At 36.6% G+C, this 23,997-nt stretch overlaps 1 long non-coding RNA gene across 4 annotated transcripts in view; it reads left to right on the top strand.

Moving 5' to 3' along the window:
• Positions 1–23,997, top strand: part of LOC138414083 (uncharacterized) — a 154,323-nt gene that overhangs the window by 23,233 nt on the left and 107,093 nt on the right. For all 4 annotated transcript variants that reach the window (XR_011246481.1, XR_011246480.1, XR_011246479.1 and 1 more), the window contains exon 2: positions 6,779–6,967. This is a non-coding gene — a long non-coding RNA (uncharacterized lncRNA). The remainder of the gene's footprint in view (positions 1–6,778; positions 6,968–23,997) is intronic.

Genomic DNA, 23,997 nt, shown 5'->3' with positions numbered 1-23,997 from the left:
GAAAATACTCTAAATGTATAAACACAATTACAAATACCTAAAATATAAAAAAACTTTGCCTATAAATGTTAACAATAATAAATAATTACTCAAGAACTTTACTGGCATATTCTAAAATTTTTAAATGACTAGACTTTAATTTTTAAATGTTAATATTTCTCCTCAACTTTCCTGTAACTTTGTGTAATTTTTTCTTTTTACCTGTTCTAAGTCTATTTTAATGCTAAGATGGAAATTAATCTTAGTATTGGAAGGATCAAGTGTTTGAAGAAACCAGCTTAAATTTTCTGTAATTTTGTTGAAGTGAACCAAATAATTTTTTGAACTAATTGACTTTATTGTAGTCTTGAATAATACCTTTATTTCTTTGCTTTGCTTGAACAGATGTCTTGACTCTGCAAATTGGATATAAGCCTTTAGTGTAATAGCTTCATATATTCACCATTTTAATTATTTTTTATTAAGTATTCTGGTGAACACTTCATTATTTTAATAGTCTTAGTTTCTCCAGTGCATTTAATTAGTACAATTAGTGTTTGAAGTTTAATATTATTTTTGTGTGTGTACACATATGTATATATGTATATACAATATATATTTTTTGGATTGACATTTACCTTCTAGGAGTATTCACATGCAAAATCATTAGGTTAGGTCAAGATGATCTTTCACAGGAAAACAAGACCCTTAGGATGGGTAGTCTAATTAGCATGGGTAGTCTAATTACAGGGAATTAAAAATAATTAAACAATACAAAATTGTCAAGTTGTTTTCATATTGCTCTTCTCATTCTTGATATCCCAGAGTTTAATTAGCGCTATTCAGACATTGTTTTGATTGAATTGATTGGATAACAGTCAAATCACTGCCTACTTCAGTCAAACCACCATTTGGAACACTCAAATGTGTGACTAAGAGAGAAGGGGATCTATGAGCTCAGTTTGATGTCATATCTAAACTCTAATTGGGTCGGGGATAAAAAGCACTAGCAAAGAGAAGTTGTTTTCTAGTAACAGAAAAAAATTTATTCTCATTCTATTTCTACTCAAGTTTCTTTTAAAAAATGGAATCTGATTATCTATTAGATAGTTTACTTTGGACTTTAACTTCAAATGTGGAGACTTTAAACAGGAGGTTAATGTATAACGAAAACTTTACATATTTCTCCCGTTCCTGTTTCAAAGTACTGCCATGTGAATGCTATATGAGCATTCACTCTGAAAAAGGAGTCCAGTTAAATGTAAAGGGATACAGTACAATTTAAACACTGGCTATTTGTTATTCTTTTTTTTTTTTTTTTTGTCCTCTTACTTCAGATATCTGGGAATCTACTGCATCCCCACAAAGAAAATTTGGTATAAAGTCACAGTTCTTAAAAAGTATTTTTAAAAATATGAATGGATATAGGTAAGTGCTAATGTGAACAGTATCATATGCACTTCAATATTGCTTTACAATTTACAAACTGCTTTCCTATACTTTTAATTTCCTTTGTTCTAGACAGCAATTTATGCCTTGATAGGCAGAACATTAATTTTACAAACAAAAAGTTGACTCAATACCAATGGTACTTGAGAATTTTTAAGATTAGAATTCAGAACCTGACTGCAAGACCAGAGTACTTCCCACTAACTGGATTAGAACAGATTATCACCATTGGTATATAAGGTAGATGGCTTTCTCCTAATGGAGTAAGCAATCTCTTAGAACAGTGGAAAGAGCTTGAACTTTGATGTTCGACAAAGATTTGTATCTAAGCTTTACCTATCAACATTGATTAATACAATAATATGAGTTTAATGAAAAAAGTCTAAATGGAAAAAGTTTACTTAAAGCACCTAGGTAAATATAAACATTCAATTCAACACACACACAAACACAATAACTTGTTTTCTATTTTGTATTTTTAGAACACATCATTTTTCTCAGTCATGGATAATTCATGAGGAGTTAAATTTCTTGGTTCTACAAATGTTGACTGATAAATCGGAAGAAATAAAATAACCCCCCTTTTTAAAACAGAACTCTAGCCTAATCTGTAGTCATTTGGCATAAGTATAGTGACAAATTGTTCATAGCATATTCTTTGTTATACTGTTAATTATAGTATTTTGACTAGCATTAGTAACACATTCATTCATTCATTCATTCACACTTTTGTTCATCCAGGCACTGTTCTAAGAATTGAGGGTAAGGTAATGAAAATACAGTCAAAAATATTTGCCTAATGGAATGTAATTCTAGTGGGATAGAATTATTTGTTAAGTAGTGATAATCGCTTTCTAATGCAAAAGTTTTTAGTGGACCCTCCTTACGCAGGTAATTAACACTACGAAAAATCCGATGAGCCCATGTTCTTCTAAACTGCATGTGGCATATCTATTTTAGTATTCATAGTCCTCTAATACATATGATTATATACTTTTTAATATTAAGGATATTTGAGCCTCTGTTGCCCAAGGAAAATTGTTCTATAATGAGAAGCCGATCCCAATACTATTTTTAAAAAAGTTTTGTACATTTTTAGTCACTGAGTACCAAGGGGACTTGAATTTTATTAAATTTTTCATACAGCAGGTTCTCACCAGTTATCCATTCTATACACATTTGTATACATGTCAATCACAATCTCCCAATTCATCACACCCCCACGCCCACCCCCCACTCCTTTCCCCCCTTGGTGTCCATACGTTTGTTCACTATATCTGTGTCTCAATTTCTGCTCTGCAAACCGGTTCATCTGTACCATTTTTCTAGGTTCCACATATATGTGTTAATATATGATATTTGTTTTTCTGACTTACTTTCTATAACAGTCTCTAGATTCATCCACGTCTCTACAAATGACCCAATTTCGTTTCTTTTTATGGCCGAGTAATATTCCATTGTATATATGTACCACAACTTCTTTATCCAGTCGTCTGTCGATGGGCATTTAGGTTGCTTCCATGACTGGGCTATAGTAAATAGTGCTGCAGTGAACACTGGGGTGCATGTGTCTTTTTGAATTATGGTTTTCTTTGGGTATATGACCAGTAGTGGGATTGCTGGGTCAGATGGCAATTCTATTTTTAGTTTTTTAAGGAACCTCCATACTGTTGTGCATAGTGGCTGTATCAATTTACATTCCCACCAACAGTGCAAGAGGGTTCCCTTTTCTCCACACCCTCTCCAGCACTTGCTGTTTGTAGATTTTCTGATGATGCCCATTCTAACTGATGTGAGGTGATACCTCATTGTAGTTTTGATTTGCATTTCTCTAATAATTAGTAATGTTGAGCAGCTTTTCATGTGCTTCTTGGCCATCTGTATGTCCTCTTTGGAGAAATGTCTATTTAGGTCTTCTGCCCATGTTTTGATTGGGTTGTTTGTTTTTTTAATATTGAGCTGCATGAGCTGTTTATGTATTTTGGAGATTAATCCTTTGTCCATTGATTGGTTTGCAAATATTTTTTTTTTCCCATTCTGAGGGTTGTTTTTTGTCTTGTTTGTAGTTTCCTTTGCTGTGCAAAAGCTTTTAAGTTTCATTAGGTCCCATTTGTTTATTTTTGTTTTTATTTCCATTACTCTAGGAGGTGGATCAAAAAAGATCTTGCTGTGATTTATGTCAAAGAGTGTTCTTCCTATGTTTCCAAGAGTTATACAGTGTCCGATCTTACATTTAGGTCTCTAATCCATTTTGAGTTTATTTTTGGGTATGGAGTTAGAGTGTTCTAATTTCATTCTTTTACATGTAGCTGTCCAGTTTTCCCAGCACCACTTATTTATTTATTTTTACATCTTTATTGGAGTATAATTACTTTACAATTGTGTGTTAGTTTCTGCTTTATAACAAAATGAATCAGTTATACATATACATATGTTCCCGTATCTCTTCCCTCTTGCATCTCCCTCCCTCCCACCCTCCCTGTCCCACCCCTCTAGGTGGTCACAAAGCACCGAGCTGATCTCCCTGTGCTATGCGCCCAGCACCACTTATTGAAGAGTCTGTCTTTTCTCCATTGTATATCCTTGCCTCCTTTGTCATAGATTAGTTGACCATAGGTGCATGGGTTTATCACTGGGCTTTCTAACCTGTTCCATTGATCTGTATTTCTGTTTTTGTGCCAGTACCATATTGTCTTGATTACCATAACTTTGTAGTATAATCTGAAGTCAGGGAGTCTGATTCCTCCTGCTCTGCTTTTTTCTCTCAAGACTGCTTTGGCTATTCGAGGTCTTTTTTGTCTCCATAGAAATTTTAAGATTTTTTTGTTCTAGTTCTGTGAAAACTGCCATTGGTAATTTGATAGGGATTGCATTGAATCTGTAGATTGCTTTGAGTAGTATAGTCATTTTCACAATATTGATTCTTCCATTCCAAGAACATGGTATATCTCTCCAGCTGTTGGTATCATCTTTAATTTCTTTCATCAGTGTCTTATAGTTTTCTGCATACAGGTCTTTTGTCTCCCTATGTAGGTTTATTCCTAGGTATTTTATTCTTTTTGTTGCAGTGGTAAACGGGAGTGTTTCCTTAATTTCTCTTTCAGATTTTTCATCATTTGTGTATAGGAGTGCAAGAGATTTCTGTGCATTAATTTTGTATCCTGCAACTTTACCAAATTCATTGATTAGCTCTAGTTGTTTACTGGTGGCATCTTTAGGATGCTCTATGTATAGTATCATGTCATCTGCAAACAGTGACAGTTTTACTTCTTGTTTTCCAATTTGTATTCCTTTTGTTTCTTTTTCTTTTCTGATTGCTGTGGCTAGGACTTCCAAAACTATGTTGAATAATAGTGGCAAGAGTAGACATCCTTGTCTTGTTCCTGATCTTAGTGGAAATGCTTTCAGTTTTCCACCATTGAGAATGATGTTTGCTGTGGGTTTTTCATATATGGCCTTTATTATGTTGAGGTAGGTTCCCTCTATGCCCACTTTCTGGAGAGTTTTTATCATAAATCGGTGTCGAATTTTGTCAAAAGCTTTTTCTGCATCTATTGAGATGATCATATGGTTTTTATTCTTCAGTTTGTTAATATGGTGTATCACATTGATTGATTTGCATATATTGAAGAATTCTTGCATCCCTGGGATAAATCCCACTTGATCATGGTGTATGATCCTTTTAATATGCTGTTGGATTCTGTTTGCTAGTATTTTGTTGAGAATTTTTGCATCTATATTCATCAGTGATATTGGTCTGTAATTTTCTTTTTTTGTAGTATCTTTATCTGGTTTTGGTATCTGGGTGATGGTGGCCTCATAGAATGAGATTGGGAGTGTTCCTTCCTCTGCAATTTTTTGGAAGAGTTTGAGAAGGATGGGTGTTAGCTCTTCTCTAAATGTTTGATAGAATGCACCTGTGAAGCCCTCTGGTCCTAGACTTTTGTTTGTTGGAAGATTTTTAATCACAGTTTCAATTTCATTACTTGTGATTTTGGTCTGTTGATATTTTCTATTTCTTCCTGGTTCAGTCTTAGAAGGTTATACCTTTCTAAGAATTTGTCCATTTCTTCCAGGTTGTCCCTTTTATTGACATAGAGTTGCTTGTAGTAGTCTTTTAGGATGCTTTGTATTTCTGCAGTGTCTGTTGTAACTTCTACTTTTTCATTTCTAAATTTATTGATTTGAGTCCTCTCCCTCTTTTTCTTGATGAGTCTGGCTAATGGTTTATCAAGTTTGTTTATCTTCTCAAAGAACCAGGTTTTAGTTTTATTGATCTTTGCTATTGTTTTCTTTGTTTCTGTTTCATTTAATTCTGCTCTGATCTTTATGATTTCTTTCCTTCTGCTAACTTTGGGTTTTGTTTGTTCTTCTTTCTCTAGTTCCTTTAGGTGTAAGGTTAGATTGTTTGTTTGAAATTTCTCTTGTTTCTTGAGGTAGGCTTGTATAGCTATAAACTTCCCTCTTAGAACTGCTTTTGCTGCATCCCATAGGTTTTGGATCATCGTGTTTTCATTATCATTTGTCTCTGGGTACTTTTTTATTTCCTCTTTGATTTCTTCAATGATCTCTTGGTTATTTAGTAATGTATTGTTTAGCCTCTATGTGTTTGTGTTTTTTATGTTTTTTTCCCCTGTAATTGATGTCTAATCTCATAACATTTTGGTCAGAAAAGATACTTGATATGATTTCAATTTTCTTAAATTTATTGAGGCTTGACTTGTGACCCAAGTTGTGATCTATCCTGGAGAGTGTTCCATGCGCACTTGAGAAGAAAGTGTAATCTGCTCTTTTTGGATGGACTGTCCTATAAATATCAATTAAATCTATCTGGTCTATTGTGTCATTTAAAACTTCTGTTTCCTTATTTATTTTCATTTTGGATGATCTGTCCATTGGTGTGAGGTGTTAAATTCCCCCACTATGATTGTGTTACTGTCGATTTCCTCTTTTATAGCTGTTAGCAGTTGCCTTATGTATTGAGGTGCTCCTATGTTGTGTGCATATATATTTATAATTGTTATATCTTCTTCTTGAATTGATCCCTTGATCATTACGTAGTGTCCTTCCTTGTCTGTTGTAACATTCTTTATTTTAAAGTCTATTTTATCTGATATGAGTCTTGCTACTCCAGCTTTCTTTTGATTTCCATTTGCATGGAATATCTTTTTCCATCCCCTCACTCTCTGTCCGAATGTGTCCCTAGGTCTGAAGTGGGTCTCTTGTAGACAGCATATTTATGGGTCTTGTTTTTGTATCCATTCAGGAAGCCTGTGTCTTTGGCTTGGAACATTTAATCCATTCACATTTAAGGTAGTTATTATTATTATTATTTTATTTTATTTTGCAGTACGTGGGCCTCTCACTCTTGTGGCTCCCATTGTGGAGCACAGGCTCCGGACGTGCAGACCCAGCAGCCATGGCTCATGGGCCCAGCTGCTCCGCAGCATGTGGGATCCTCCCGGGCCGGGGCATGGACCCACGTCCCCTGCATCAGCAGGCGGACTCTCAACTACTGCGCCACCAGGGAAGCCCTAAGGTAATTATTGATATATATGTTCCTGTTACCATTTTCTAAATTGTTTTGGGTTTGTTTTTGTAGGTCCTTTTCTTCTCACTTAGAGAAGTTCCATTAGCATTTGTTGTAGAGATGTTTTGGTGGTGCTGAATTCTCTTAGCTTTTGCTTGTCTGTAAAGCTTTTGATTTCTCCATCGAATCTGAATGAGATCCTTGCTTGGTAGAGTAATCTTGGTTGTACGTTCTTCCCTTTCATCACTTTAACTATATCATGCCACTCCCTTCTTGCTTGTAGAGTTTCTGCTGAGAAATCAGCTGTTAACTGTATTGGAGTTCCCTTGTATGTTATTTGTCATTTTTCCCTTGCTGCTTTCAATAATTTTTCTTTGTCTTTAATTTTTGCCAATTGATTACTATGTGTCTCAGCATGTTTCTCCTTGGGTTTATCCTGTATGGGACTCGCTGCATTTCCTGGGCTTGGGTGGCTATTTCCTTTCCTATGTTAGGGAAGTTTTCGACTAGAATCTCTTCAAATTTTTTCTTGGGTCCTTTCTCTCTCACTTCTCCTTCTGAGACCCCAAATAATTCGAATGTTGTTGCGTTGTCTCAGAGGTCTCGTAGGCTGACTTCATTTCTGTTCATTCTTTTTTCTTTATTCTGTTCCACAGCAGTGAATTCCACCATTCTTTCTTCCAGGTCACTTATCCGTTCTTCTGCCTCAGTTATTCTGCTATTGATTTCTTGTAGTGCAGTTTTCATTTCAGTTATTGTATTGTTCATCTCTGTTTGTTTGTTCCTTAATTCTTCTAGATCTTGTTAAACATTTCTTGCATCTTCTCTGTCTTTGCCTCCATTCTTTTTCTGAGGTCCTGGATCATCTTCCCTATCATTATTGTGAATTCTTTTTCTGGGAGGTTGCCTATCTCTACTTCATTTAGTTGTTTTTCTGGGGTTTTATCTTGTTCCTTCATCTGGTACATAGCCCTCTGCCTTTTCATCTTGTCTGTATTTCTGTGAATGTTGTTTTTGTTTCACAGGCTGCAGGACTGTAGTTCTTCTTCCTTCTGCTGTCTTCCTTCTGGTGAATGCGGCTGTCTAAGAGGCTTGTGCAAATTTCCTGAATGGAGGGACTGGTGGTGGGTAGAGCTGGCTGTTGCTTTGGTGGGCAGAGCTCAGTAAAACTTTAATCCACTTGTCTGCTGATAGGTGGGGCTGGGTTTCCTCCAAGTTGGTTGTTTGGCCTGAGGTGACCCAACACTGGAGCCTACCTGGGCTCTTTGGTGGGGCTAATGATGGTCTCTGGGAGGGCTCAGGCCAAGGAGTACTTCCCACAACTTCTACTGCCAATGTCCTTGTTCTCACGGTGAGGCATAGCCACACCCCACCTCCACAGGAGACCCTCCAACACTAGCAGGTTGGTCTGGTTCAGTCTCCTATGGGCTCACTGCTCCTTTCCCTGGGTCCTGATATGCACACTACTTTGTGTGTGCCCTCCAAGAATGGAGTCTCTGTTTCCCCCATTCCTGTTGAAGTCCTGCAATCAAATCCCGCTAGCCTTCAAAGTGTGATTCTCTAGGAATTCCTCTTCCCATTACTAGACCCGCAGATTGGGAAGCCTGACATGGGGCTCAGAACCTTCACTCCAGTGGGTGGACTTCTGTGGTATAAGTGCTCTCCAGTTTGTGAGTCACCCATCCAGCAGTTATAAGATTTGATTTTATTGTGTTTGTGCCCCTCCTACTGTCTCATTGAGGCTTCTCCTTTGTCTTTGGGTGTGGGGTATCTTTTTTGGTGAGTTCCAGTGTCTTCCTGTCAATGATTGTTCAGAAGATAGTTGTGATTCTGGTGTTCTTGCAGGAGACAGTGAGAGCACGTCCTTCTCCTCCACCATCTTGAACCAATCCTCCTTGTCTGTTTTCTTAATACCACCATTTGATAATTTATACATTCATGTGTATATTTTTTTAATAATCTGTTTTCTCTACTACAGGTAAGGTGTGTGAGGGAAAGGACGTTTTTGTTTATTGAGGTTTAGCAAATACTTAGAATTGGGTTCTCTACATAGTAGATGCTCACAAAATGAGTGCATATGAATATTTGGGGCCCAAGTGCATGTCTGGCCTTTGGCCTATAGAGAGAGCTCAATGGGCTCTGTGAGAAGTGTCAGGTCCATCTATTCCTACCCATAGATGTTTGATTAAATTTAGAATTTAACGTTCTAACCAAAGACACTAGTATAAAAAACATGGAAACTTGTGCAGAGGTGTACTCAGAACTCGGTGCACTGACCCGTTGTTCATCCCCTACAAAAGGGAGGTGGAAAGGGTGTGCTGTTTCACACCACAGGAAGAATAAAGCTGAAAAGATGATTTCCTAGAATTGCATCTCAATCTATTTTTTGGATTCCTCTGTTGTCAGGAAATCAAGATTTTTTTAACCTTTTCTTGAGAATCCCAAGACAGTACCTGCTTTCAGAACAATTTAAACTTTTATATAGGACAGGGTTGCACAGAAATTGCTCAACTATTTTGTGAGCTTCTTACAGTAAGAACACCTTGCTTTTATTTCTCCTAGTCACATACATCGGAAAATGATTGTAAGAGTGTTGCTATGGTCTGAATGTTTGTGACCCCCACCCCCAAATTCAAGTGGAAATCCTAACTCCATTGTGATGGTATTAGAGGAGGGTCCTTTGGGAGATTTTTAGGCCGTCAGGATGGACCCTCATGAATGGGATTAATAATCTTGTAAAAGAGACCCCACAGAGACCCCTAGACCTTTCTACCACATAAGGATAAAGTGTGCAACCAAAGAATGCCCTCTCTTGACCATGCTGGCACCTGGTCTCAGACTTCCAGCCTCCAGAACTGTGAGAAATAAATGATTGTTGTTTATTACTGGGCAGCTCCCCAGTCTGTATTTTTTTATAGCAGCAAGAACAGACTAAGACAAGTGTCTAGGGTTCTTTGATGTAGTACTTGGTTACACCCCACAACCACATAAAAGTGACATACTGGTATGGACTTACAATTAATTGTCTTCTCCAAGTAACAATTAATTTCAGGCTACTTCTTGAGTCTTATTTCATCCTGTTCTCAATTATGTTAACTATGGATATTGCCATGTGGTCTTTCATTTTTACTTTTTCTTCACCCTTCAGAGTTTGAAGGCATTGTCTTTCAAAGAGAGCCTTGAAGCTTTCCTACTCTAGCCTAAACACTGCTTCCGGCAGCCTTTAGGACTCTCCCACTCCAGGGTGGCCTGATTTCAATGTTCCCCAGCACCTGTGAGCAGACCTACATATTCAAGATTCCTTTACTTAGAGCATAGTACTAAATGCAGTTTATTTCATACACTATCTACTTACTCTTGATATTTTTTTCCAGCTTTAACAGTGTCTACATTCCAGCTACTTTTTAGTAGCTTCTAAATAGTAAATGTTCTTTGTTCTTTTATTAGAAAGTATCACCAGTCATTTTCACCCACTGGGCCCTAGAGCCAGTAGTGACTGACCTACAGTTTTATTGTCATTCAGAATATCATGAGTTTCTGGATTTTTGTTTCTGTGGGACTCAAAATGCTCCACCTCTGCCCCCAACCCTCCTCATCTCCCCTACCCTAATTCTTTCAACCAGTACACAAAATGTAGCTTCGTGTCAAATGTAGGGATAGAGTATATTCTTACTACCAAGGCCAGAATGGTTACCTTCTGTCTTAGTCTGTTCAGGCTGCTATAACAAAAATAAAATATAAAAAAACATAAAATAAGATATACTGGGTGGCTTACAAGCAAACATTTATTTCTCAGTTCTGGAGGCTGGGAAATCCAAGATTAAGATGCCAGCTGATTTGGTATTTTGTGAGGGTCCATTTCCTGCTTCATAGAAGGCTGTCGTCTTTCTGTGTCTTTACATGGTAGAAGGGAGCTCTACCCTTATGAACTAGTCACCTTCCAAAAGCCCCACCTCCTAATACCATCACATTGTGGGTTAGGATTTCAATAGAAGAAATTTTAGGTAACAGAAATATTCAGCCCGTAACACTTTAATTTCTAAAATTCCTGACCAGTAATATAGTGAGAGACAGAATAGAATAGTGGTTCAGAGTGCATATCCCCAGAACCAGACTACCCAGTTCAAGTACTGGCCACTAACTAGTTATTTGACCTTGGTCTAGTTACTTAGCACTTCTATGTGTCAGTTTCTTCATTTTAAAATTATAAGATCTACTACATACAATGTTTAAGGATTAAATGATTTAATACATAGAGAACACCCTGAAAGACATCTGGACACTCAATAGGTGTTAGTTTGTATTGCTTGTCATTATAGTTTGTATTTCTGATCCAGTTACAATTTTTCAGTGTATACTGTAAATAGCTAGCTAACCAGTTATTACACCTACTACATACTGGTCATCTTTGCTATAAATACAAAAAGAATTTTAACTAATTTTCGTTGACACCCTAAGGATCTTAGACAAAGTTAAAAAAAGAGAATGTCCATTCTCCCAATAATTCAAGTCATTTATTATGTTCTAATAATTAATGCTTAAAATTGATTATATTCAAACAAAATTTTTGTAATAGTCTAGGTTTTTTCGTTAATTATAGATGTTTTGTACCCAGCAACTTGAAAATTGTTGTCTGACTATGCTTTTATGATGCTACTCTAAATTTCTTTTCTTTTCTTTGTTTTTTTTGGAGACACCGAGCAGTATGTGGGATCTTAGTTCCCTGACCAGGGGTCGAACCCATGCCCCCTGCAGTGGAAGCACAGAGTGCTAACTACTGCACCACCAGGAAATTCCCGCTAATTTAAATTTCTTGACCAACCAACATATAACAATTTTCAGTCAATTTTCAACCAGACTATTTGTTAGTTAATCACACAGAATATAATATTTCACATGACGGTTGCAGCCTTCAAAACTTGCCTAATTGAAATTGTGCAAAATTTGAGATCAATCATAAGGAAGAATAATCAATATTTGTGTTTTTCAGTTAAGTTGGCATTGCCATGTGTTGAGCATAAACACAGCTGGGAATTGAAATTCATGATTTAATTTAAGGGAATTTGCATTATCTCAAATCTTGTGTATAAAACAAACTTATATTAATATTTTCAAAGCATACTATTGATATGTCAAATTTTTAAAATTCATATAAGTATAAAATGCAAATGTTATTTTGTTTTAAATTTTATTGTCACCTAAATTATTTGTCTTATGTTCTTTTATCAATCCTTGAAAGCTATCAAAACAGTTTCTAGTTTTTCTTGTTTACTTGTGCAATAGTTCCAAGTAGGGCAACTTTTGACTGGAACCTAGGTATTCCTTTGTATTGGTAGTTGTATCAGAAATCCAACTTGACATTGGTAAAAGGAAAATTTATTGCATGTATATGGGAGTATCTCACTAACAGAAGCCATTGGGGTTGGTAGGTTCCAAAGACAACTAGAAATAAGCACTTGAACCTCCTCAAGACCCTCTGTCTCTTTGGCATTTGTTCATAAATTATTCTGTGTGCACTTCATTCTTTTGTACTCTAGATTGCCTCTTTTAGTAGGATGGTAGGAAACAGTCACTAATAACTGCCCAGACTTCTATCTCATAGCCACAAAAGTTTGGTTGGCACTGATTCTTATCACTAACTTGATTTTTAAAAAAGATGGGGGCTTCCCTGGTGGTGCAGTGGTTGAGAGTCTGCCTGCCGATGCAGGGGACACGGGTTCGTGCCCCAGTCCGGGAAGATCCCACATGCCACGGAGCGGCTGGGCCCATGAACCATGGCCACTGAGCCTGCGCGTCCGGAGCCTCTGCTCCGCAAGGGGAGAGGCCACAACAGTGAGAGGCCCGCGTACCGCAAAAAAAAAGAAGGAATAGTTGTAATTGGATTGACTTTCATCAGGTGCTCATCTTTGCATCATTTAGCTTGGTCAGGAGAAGAGATTACTCTTATTAGAAGTACAGCATGTCCCTGGACATAGAGAAAAGAGAGAAATGGCTCTTTTTTAGGGTCTACTGTGTGTCAGATCTTGTATCCAACAAACTTTTGGATATATTACAAGTGAAGGTGTTGATTTATTGAAGTCAGGTGATTAGCCCAAGGAACTATGACTTTCCCATATTTTGATGACATTGATGGCCCCAATGAAAGGCCATCTTATACCCATACCTGTTGCCCTATAATTTTGTAGTCCCTACCTTCTCTTTACTCTGCAATGGTCTTGTGACTCTCTTTGTCCAACAGAATATGGCAGAGGTGGCATGTGCTAGTTCTGAGTCTTTGTGCACTTCTGCTTGCTCTCTGACTCAGGTGGACTTGCTTGCTGTTGTATCTCAGCCTTGCTATAATAACATGCCTAATCTAGCCTGCTTGAGGTCAGTGAGAGACACAGGAATCCAGTCCATGGCCTGGACCTAACTGTGTCCCCAAATTGACTCATGTGTATCAATTCCAGTATAAGCTATGACTGATGTTGGGCTCAGGGGAACACCTCTGTGACCACTGGTTGTGGGTCTCAACCAGGCATTGAGTCTTCATTCAGGAAATGAATGTTCAGGGAAAGAGTGACACTCTGTGTATTATATGGGCTCTTTGGTTGGTCACTCTGTGGCACACGGAGGTCCACACTCCTAAGCAGATGGCTTACTAGGACCCTACAAAATACTTCTGCTGCTGCTACTGCGTATGCCTCTTTTGCCAAAAAAATTCTAACTCTCAGGTTACAGGGAAAAATGCCCCTGTACTCATGGTACACCCGTGGCTCAGCCAAGGGGTTAATTTAAGCCTGATTTAAGTCTGAGATCTTTAAAACTACCAAAGCCACCGTTGCCATGGGAGACCCCTAATCCTGATGATAATGATTTGAGATTCTCTGGAAGAAGAAACTTATAAGCAGGGTGGAGAGTACCTACCCCCTCACCTCAGGTCTAATCAGCAACTACTAAAGACTAAACAAAAACCAAACAATAAAACCCAACCCAGATATTGGGAGATGAAACAGAAACTGAAGCAGAGGTTTAAAACTTAACCCAACTGGAAAGCCAAAATTTGCTAAATGAATTCATACAACAAAAATATAAAAGGGTGCAAAGTGGTCTTTCACTGCTAGCCTAATATATTCTGCATCAACTTTAACATCTACTGAAATGTACCCATTAGCAAACCTTCATTGATACTGGTACTCAAATTACAGTTATAACTTGGGATCCCACTAAATTTAAACAAGATACTCCCTATGGTTTTAGGGGAGTTAAACATAAAAGAGTTAAGGTGAGGTATACCTATTTGTTCTCCATCAGAACTCTTGCTTTGCCTAATTTACCCACAGTCATAGCATTTGTTGCCTTAAAATATCTCATAGCAGACACTGAATCTCTGACACAATGAAGTAAAAATTACTTTAAATCTTTGATGCTTAAAATTGGCTGACAAATAGGACTCCATGGATCTTCCTCACCAGTTAATTTAATACAGCTCAATATAAGTTAAAACAAGGCTTTCAAGCCTTGTTAAAGCCCATTATATAGAACCTATTGAGAGAAGGGTTGACTATCCCCAGTGATTCCCATTTGATAGTCCAACTTGGCCTGCTCTTAACTTAAAAACCAATGAATGGCACCTCACAGTAGATTACCACAATCTTAATGATGTGGTCCCACCTATTAAGGTCCCCATACCCAATATTATTGAAATTACTGATTCTGTATAATCCACAAGCAGTAAATACCTTTCAGTCGTAGATTTTGGCTGATATGATGCAGTATTTCAACAGCCCCTCAGCTGCAGTTTACCTTGGCCTTAGAAGGAACACAATATACCTTCACCTGGCTATTCATGGGGAATCTCAAGGGCCCACACATCAACATCATATGCAGTCTTTGTAGGAAGGATTTTAACCTTGTTCAACTCTCTCCAGGAGCACAGTGATGGCATCACACAGCTAGCATCCTCCTCCAAGGACATTCATTTGACATACTCTTTGATACACATAAACATTCACAAAGAATCTCACAAAAAGGAATGGACCATTGCCACACACAAAGTACAAGGTCATTGCTACCTCAATAAAATTTCTGGGCATTAGTTGATCAGTAAGGGTCTCTTCAGTCCTGGCGCTGTCAAAACAAAACAAACAAACAAACAAGCACTATTGATCTTCTCAGCACCAGCACTGTTAAAATAATCCTAACATCTTTTAGGCCTTTTGGATTCTGGAGGCAACCTAATTCTCATTTATAAATTCTACTCAAGCCCTTTATGTTGTTACTTGCAAATTTGTCAACATTGAACGGGGTTACCCACAACAAAAGGGAATCTAGAATCTGACACAATCTGGCACTAGTGCTATCAAGAAACTCATGCATTGTATACTCCCATTGTATGCCTCCTGGGGTTTCTGGACCATCCATGACAGCCGAAAGTTGTCCCTGAGCTTCCAGTGCAAGAAACTGTCCTCCTTAACTGAATTCTGTAAGTCAGTAGGGTTGAAATTGTTATCTGCTCACCGAGCTTTCCTGAAAACAACTCTCACAGGTCCTGAGTCCACGACCCACTCACTGTACCAGGTCGCCCATTAGGCCTTGGGTCATGGAAACAGCACCTTGCAAGCTAAGAATGGTTGTTAGGCCTCTAAACTAAAACAGAAATGTTACCTGCAGGACAGAACTAAACCTGGGCCCTCTGCCTTATGTCACCTGCAGGAGGGGTGGTCTCCCTAGTCCTCAGTCCCTTGCCAGATGCTATGGTTTTGGAGGAGGTCACCCCTCTTCCAGATCACTTTGGCTACATGGGGTGTCTCTTGAGAGCAACTAAGTGAACAGCAAAGGGGGTTTGTATGCTTTACCAGTGGTGTAGCTTCTATCACATGTGAAGGAACTCACTGGAGTTCTGCTGCTTTTCATCCCTAATAAAGGATGGGCCCCAAGGATTAGGCATCTCATACCTAAGTTGTCCCAAGTTAAGATCATGCTCTTTCACAGTCATCTCGATCTCAGGCAAGAAGGATCTCATTTCTCTAGTTGTATGGGTCACGTCTTGGCATCACCTGTGACTGTTTTCAGCAAAGCAGACACAATGATCTTGTCCAAGTATTATTTGGACTCTACCACTCATTTTCTCATGTTCATCCAATAGTTCTCCCTTCTTATAGGTACAAAAGCAAAAGTCCTAACAATGATCAACAGACCTTATGTAACTCTTTAACTTTCTATCATTATTTTCTGTTCTTCCTGTCATTTTTTCTTCTCCAGGAAGTCTGTCCTTCTCTCTTTTTTCCCAAACGTAACAGGTGTGTTCCTACTTCAGGTTCTTTGCACTGGCTGTTTCCACTGGCATAACACATTTCCCTACAATATCCACACAACAGATGTGCCAGTATTTCAGGTCCTTTTTTTTTCAAATTCTACATTTTAAAAAAGGCCTTCTGTGACTACCATCCTTTTAAAATGTGTATCTTCCCTTTCTTCTCCATTATTTAACTCCATTTCCTGCTTTATTTTTCTCCATTAGTGGTGGTGCTTACATACTTTTTAAAAACTTATTTTGTTTATGGTGTATCTCACACTCGTCAGAATAAGGTTCATGAAGGCAGGGTTGCTGTCTATTGCAGTCACTGCAGTATCCCCATGTTTACAAGGGTCCCTGGAAAATGGTAGTCACCTAGTGAGCAGCTGTTTAATAAATAAATGAAGGCATTAGATGGTTTATATAAACTTTGGGTAATGTTGAAAAGGAGCTCACTATCGTGAACAAATAATAAAATGGAAATTATTTTTTATAAATTAAGGAAAATATTCCAAGTATCTCGATCATCTAAGCAGCACATATGCATTACCTATAAAATAAGTAACAGCATAATTTTTTGGTACTTCTTTTACTTTTCTAGAATGTGGAAATTTACATGTATGAACTTGGAAAGGGAGAGGTTCTGAGGCTGTTTGTTGAATCTGGTAAATTCATTATTGATGTTACTTTTTACTAAAAAAACAATTCTGGCAAACTGGAATGATTAGTATTGTATGCTTTCCTTAAAACATTTTTATTACGGAAATATACAAAAAATTACCAACTCATTGCAAATCCCATACATATTATTTCATTTGTGTTTCTCCAAGTACCTTTAAAAGATAAGGATTTTTAAAAACACAAGATTTTTAAAAACACAACCTCAATACTATTATCATACATACCTATAATGCCTTAATATTACAGACATCTAGTCAGCTCTTAAGTTTCCTCAAATGTTTCTTTTTTAAATAGTTTGTTTGAATCAAGAACCAAACAAATTCCACAAGGCTGTTCCCCTCCTCCTTTTCTCCAACTTGTTTTTTGTTGGTTGTGTGTGTGTGTGTGTGTGTGTGTGTGTGTGTGTGTGTGTGTTCTTGTTTTGGTTTAGCAATGTGTTCTAGAAATAACTTCTTACCAGTTTAGAGCTATTTCTCATTTCTTTAACCACTACGTATTACTCCATTGTTTGGATATTCAGAATCATGCAATTAGTTCCCCCCTGCCCTCACCGCACCCCCACCCCCCACATTTGGGTTGCTTCTTGAATATTGCCATTACCAATAGTGCTGCAGTGAATAGCTTTGGACATATGTCTTTTAATAGTTTACGAATACATCTTTGGAAAATTTTCCGTAGGTAAATTTGCTGGGTCAAAGGAAAAGGCTTACTTTGTTACTTGTCAAATTCCCCTCCATAGGGTTTTATCACTTTGCAGTCCCACCAGGAAACATATTAGAGTTCCTGTTTCCCCAAATCTTGCCAACAGAGTATGTTATCAAAATTTAGAAATTTTGCCAAACTGATAGTTGAGTAATGATATCTGAGAATACTTCTAATCTGTATTTCTCTTATTATGAATAAGATTGCATATCTCTTCATGGACTTCTAGCATTTCATTTTTGGGGAATTGTTTCCTTGGTTGTTGTTGTTTCTCTCCTCTACGTTTTAGATGTTTTTAACAAACTAGGAACATTTTTCTCTGATGTAAATTATAGGTAAATTTTCCCAGCTTGTCATTTGTCATTTTCCTTTGCTTATGGTGTGTTTTGCCATGCAATGTTTTTGCTTTTATGTAGACAAACTTGTCAACATTTCCCCATATTTCTTCTGATTTTTGAATTTTAATTAGGAAAGTCTCTCCACATCCAGTTTATAGGAAAATTCACTCATCTATTTTTATTATTGTATAGTTTAATAATGACACTGAATTCTTTGATTTATTTGGAATTTTCCCTTGTATACTCTGTGAAGAATTAATCTATTTATTTTCTGTGTCCATGTGGCTATCAAATTATTCCAACACTATTGGAAAGTCCACTTTTCTCCCTTCACTGCTTTGAGAAACCGTCTTTATTATATACTGAATATCCATATATATAACATCTATTTCTGAATTTTCCATTTAATTCCATTGGTTTGTCTACTCATGTTCTAGTACCACACTGGTTTATTTAGAGGAGCTTTTATCATCTGGTAGAGCTAGTCTTCCTTATTGTCCTTGTTCAGTGTTTTCCTGGCTTTTTTTTTTTTTTTTTTTTGGGCCGTACGCGGGCCTCTCACTGTTGTGGCCTCTCCCGTTGCGGAGCACAGGCTCCGGATGCGCAGGCTCAGCGGCCATGGCTCACGGGCCCAGCCGCTCCGCGGCATGTGGGATCCTCCCGGACCGGGGCACGAACCCGTGTCCCCTGCATCGGTAGGCGGACTCTCAACCACTGCGCCACCAGGGAAGCCCTATAAAGATCTTTTAAACTTATAACTAAATTTAAGCAGCTAATGAATAAAAGGAAAAATTAATATGGCACACATACTATTTATGACATTTAGTGGGTAGCAGGAAATAAATAATAAATGTTAATTTTCTTTGTAATTTAGCTCCAAGAATATAGGTTTTTAGTCTTTACCCATTATGTTTAATGGTATGCTTATGTCTCTTTTGTCTGTTTATAAATGTATTTATGTTTAGTATGGTTGGAAACATATATTGTGAGATCTGGAATTGGTGGTCACATAGTTCATTCTCTACATTTTACAGATGAAGCAACTAAGAATGTGTGTTGTCTTGCCCGAGTTGATAGGGTTAGACAGTGAAAAAATAGAGCAGAGCCCAACCTTCTGTTTCTAATCTAAGCTTATTCTACCTCACTATATTAATGTTTTTTTCCCTAACTGATGACTAATAGCAGATAGTCAACTAATTATTCAGTTAACTACTTCATGCAATATGTATACATACTAATAATGTGCATTCTATGTACGCCATATAGTTTAATTCTTAGACATGGAAAAGTATGTGTTACTGTAATTTTTATCAAAAGAAGAAAAAATTTCAGAAAACTTAGCTAGTTCAAGGTCACTATAATTATTAGGTGAACTGTTTGCAATAAAATAAATGGGGCAAATGAATTGGTATTTGTATTCTTTATGTTTCTTTTAAATTGCTACCAGGTGGAATCCTTCTCTTACTCTGCCTCAGAGCAGTCTCCTGCCTTTCCCAAGGGGTCCAATTCCAGCAGTGCTGTACTGTAAGCAGTTTGTTATTGGCAGTGACATGAAGGGAGCAGTTTATCAGTGATCTTCCATTTCTTTATTCTCTTCTCAATCAGCAGCCCTCATTTACTTGTTTCTTATAACTGCTTCTACTCATTTTGTGACGCCCAATCTTGGCAAAACCACGTCATTTGAGAGAATTTGTTGGCTTTTTTCACTCCTGTGTAGGAGGGTATGAGTTCATTGCAATTAACTCCACAAAAACTTTTGCTTTTTAGAGAGGATAATGTCTCTTTTGAATTAAGCCAAGGAGTAGCCAATTCAAATTGTGAGTTCCAGCTTCTGCAAGCTGGTTGAGATAGTAAATAGAACTAGGAACTTTTCAATTAGGAAAACTCACCATATTGAATCTATGGTTAGCCTTGCTCAAATAAAATTATATTCCCAAAGATGTAACAATCTATAGAGACTCGATGTTTTTCTGTTTCTCAACTATTGACAAACGCAACTCATGCTCCTCAGTAACATAGCTCATTACACACAGTGGTTGTTAATTGGGGGTACCTCCCATAGGTTACTGTGGTTTAGAATTTTTCTGTCAACTACAGTTTAAAAAGTACCTCTTAAAAAAGATTCTAATTTCCCTACCATTTCTCCCCACCTCCTTTTACGATCACTGAGAAGGACAAATTGGCAAGAACGTTGTGTATTTGACATTTTAATCTTTTGGGAGCTGTGTTTAAAAGTGCCAATTTTCTTCTCACTTCTGCAGACTGAGATGTAATTAATGTGCTTTCTATTATATTGTATTCATGTAGAAAATATTCCATTATGATACAAACTTTTAAATACCTTTTACATTAATAAGATTTTTGCTGGTAATCTTTGGTATTCAGGTGTCAACTATTGAATGAAAAAGAAACATTAATTTTTTTAACTGAAAAAATATTTTTTCCCCTAAGTGGAGTCTTGTTGATTTCATATTTATTCTTTCATGAATTTTAACTAGTACATTTCATATGGCCTTATATTTTCATAAGGAACTTTGAGATAAAGAGAAAGCATTGCAAATAAGAGACAAGCATGACTGGGCTTTGAGATTTGAAGTAGAGCAAAACTGAGGGGAAAGGAGTAAAGAAGAAAGGGATTTAAAAAAAAAGACAAAACTAGAAGAAAATATTGGAGACAAAGCTGGGAATAAACTAAATGACCAGCGACATCAGCTTCTGGCTTGTTACAGGCATAAGTTGTAATGAGATAAGGTCAAGCATGGACACAGATTTAAATGACCCACATTTTCCTTATCCATTCATCTGTTTATGGACACTTAAGTTGCTTCCACATTTTAACTACTGTGAATAATGCTGTTACGAATGTGGGTGTAAAAATACCATTTTGAGACACTGCTTTCAATTCTTTTGACTATAAACACATAAGTGAAATTGCTGGAGCACATGGTAACTTTATTTTTAATTTTTTTAGGAACTGCCATACTGTTTTTCAAAGCAGCTGTACCATTTTTCATTCCCACCAGTGGTGCACAAGGGTGCACTCTACGTGTATTCTACATCCTTGCCAACACTTGTTTTCTATTCTTTTGAATGTGGCTATCCTATTGGGTGTGAAGTGATTTATCTTTGTGGTTTTGATTTGCATTTCTCTTATGATTAGTGATGCTGAGCACCTTTCATGTGCTTGTTAGCCATTCATATGTCTTCTTTGGAGAAATGTCTATTCAGGTCCTTTGCCCATTTTAAAATCACAGGGTTTTTGTTGTTGTTGTTGTTGAGTTTTAGGAGATCTCTATGTATTATGGATATTAATCTGTTAGTCTGACTTGCAAATATTTTCTCCCATTCTTTAGATTACCTTTTACTATGTTAATAGTGTCGTTTCTTCCATAAAATTTTTAAATTTTCATGAAGTCCAATTTGTCTATTTTTTCTTTTGTTACCTGTGTCTTTGGTGTCATGTCCAAGAAATTATTACCATTTCCAATGTTGTAATGCTTTTGTCCCATGTTTTCTTCTAAGAGTTCTGTTGTTTTAGATCTTACATTTAAGTCCACATCCATTTTGAGTTAATTTTTATAAATGGTGTTAGATAAGGGCCCAACTTCATTGGCTTGTGGATATCTTGTTTTCACAGCACCATTCATTTAAATACTGTTTTTTCCCGTGGAATGGTCTTGGCACACTTGTCAAAAATCATTTTACCACATATGGAAAGATTTTATTTCTGGACTCTATTCCATTGGTCTATGTGTCTTTCTTTATGTCAGTACTACCTTGTTTTTATTACTGTAGCTTTGTAGATAGATTTGAAATCAGGAAGTGTCAGTCCTCCAGTTTTGTTCTTTGTTGCCAAGAATGTTTTGGTTATTTAGGGTAACTTTAAGATTCCATATAAATTTTAGGATGTATTTTTCTATTTCTGCAAAAAAAAAAATGTCATTGGGATTCTGATAGGGATTGTATTAATTATGTAGATCACTTTGGGTAGTAGTGATATTTTAATATCTTACAATATGCTGTTGTAAGGCAATCTGGCTCTAGAAACCATGTTCTTAATTACTGTGCTATATGTCCCTGTATTAAACATTGGAATTATCTTAGCATATGAGCTAATAGAAGACTGAAGCCCTGTATTATGCTTCCTCATTTCTGCCCTTCACACAGTGGTTGGCAAAGACTGGGTCCTGCCTTAACCTCTTCCTCATGTATAGAGCATTGGTATCACATTCTTCTAAAGTCAAAAGCTAGGGCTAACTAGAAAAAAGTCTCAAGGCCCTTTTCTGCTCTTTAGTGGGAAAGATACTTTTTAAATCTCCATGTAGTCATTTAGAGATGGCACATAAAAGGTTTCCATATTTATGACTCTTTAAAAACCAGCAGTTTTGATGTGAAAAGCTAACATTGAAGAAACTGTGTGATATGTAGTAAAACTCTCGGGCTGTTTCTGCTTTTTTGAGACATTGCCTAGAAAATGGATTTTAAATAGTAAATAGTATTTTTGTAAATTAATTTTAACAGTTTTTTTCATTGAGTTATAACTGACATGCAATATCATATTAGTTTCAGGTGTACATCATAGTGATTCATTTTTTATATACATTTTGAAATGGTCACCAGGACAAGTCTAGTTATCATCTGTCACCATACAAAGTTATTACAATATTGACTATATTCCCTATGCTGTATATTACATACCTGACCCTCCACCTGTGGTTTCTTTATAACTGCAAATTTGTAACTCTTAATCCTCTTCACCTATTTCACCTTCCCTGCAACAACCCTTCTCTCTGGCAACCACTCATTTTTTTTTCTGTATCTATGAGTCTCTTTCTTTTTTGTTTGTTCATTTGTTTTGTTTTTTAGATTCCACATATGAGATTGTACAGTATTTGTCTTTCTCTTTTTGATATTTCACTTAACATGATACCCTCTAGATACATCTATGTTGTCCCAAATGACGAGGTTTCATTCTTTTTCGTGGCTGTATAATATTCAATTATATATGTATACCACATCTTTTTCATCCACTCATCTATCAATGGATACTTAGGTTGTTTCCATATCTTGGCTATTGTAGATAATGCTGCAATGAACATAGGGGTGCATATATCATTTCCAGTTATTGTAATTATTTTCTTTGGATTAAAAACTCATAAGTAGAAATGCAGGATTGTTCTATTTTTAACTTTTTGAGGAAACCATATACTGTTTTCTGTATGGGCTGAACCAATTTACGTTCTCACCAACAGTGAATGAGGGTTCCCATTTATTTGGTAGATTTCACCTGTGAACCCATCTGGTCCCAGAATTTTGTTTGTTGGAAATTTTTAAAATTACAGATTCAATTTCATTACTAGTAATCCATCTATTCAGATTTTCTATTTCTTCATTTAGTCTTGGAAGATTGTATGTTTCCAGGAATTTATCCACTTCTTCTAGGTTGTCCAATTTGTTGACGTATAATTGTTAGTAATATCTCTAATGATCCTTTGTATTTTTGTGGTATCAATTTTAACTTCTCCTTTTTCATTCATGATTTTATTTATTTAGGCCCTTTCTCTTTGTTTCTTGATGAGTCCGGCTAAAGTTTTATCAGTTTACCTTTTCAACAAACCAGCTCATAGTTTCATTGATCTTTTCTATTTTTTTGTTCTCTATTTCATTATTTCCGCTCTGATCTTTATCATCCCCTCCATTCTGCTAGCTTTGGGCTTTGTTTGTTCATATTTTTCTAATTCCTTTAGATGGTAGGTTGGGTTGTTTATTTGAGATTTTTGTTTCTTGAGGTAGGTCTATATCACTATATAACAATCTATATATAAAGCAGTCTGTTTTAAGTTGGTAGTCACTTAATTTTGAACACATTCTAAAAGTACTGCATTTTTATCCCACTACATTTTATTTCATGTTTTACATCTTTTTATTTTGTGTATTCCTCAACTATTTATTTTAGTTACAGTTGATTTTACTGCTTTTGTCTTTTAATCCTCATACTAGCTTTATAAATGATTGAACCACTACCTTTAACTTCATGTATG

The sequence above is a fragment of the Delphinus delphis genome, chromosome 5 (assembly GCF_949987515.2).
Source record: "Delphinus delphis chromosome 5, mDelDel1.2, whole genome shotgun sequence".
In the NCBI taxonomy this organism is placed as follows: domain Eukaryota; kingdom Metazoa; phylum Chordata; class Mammalia; order Artiodactyla; family Delphinidae; genus Delphinus; species Delphinus delphis.
Note: the sequence above shows the minus strand (reverse complement) of the source record. Positions and strands in the feature narration are given on the sequence as shown.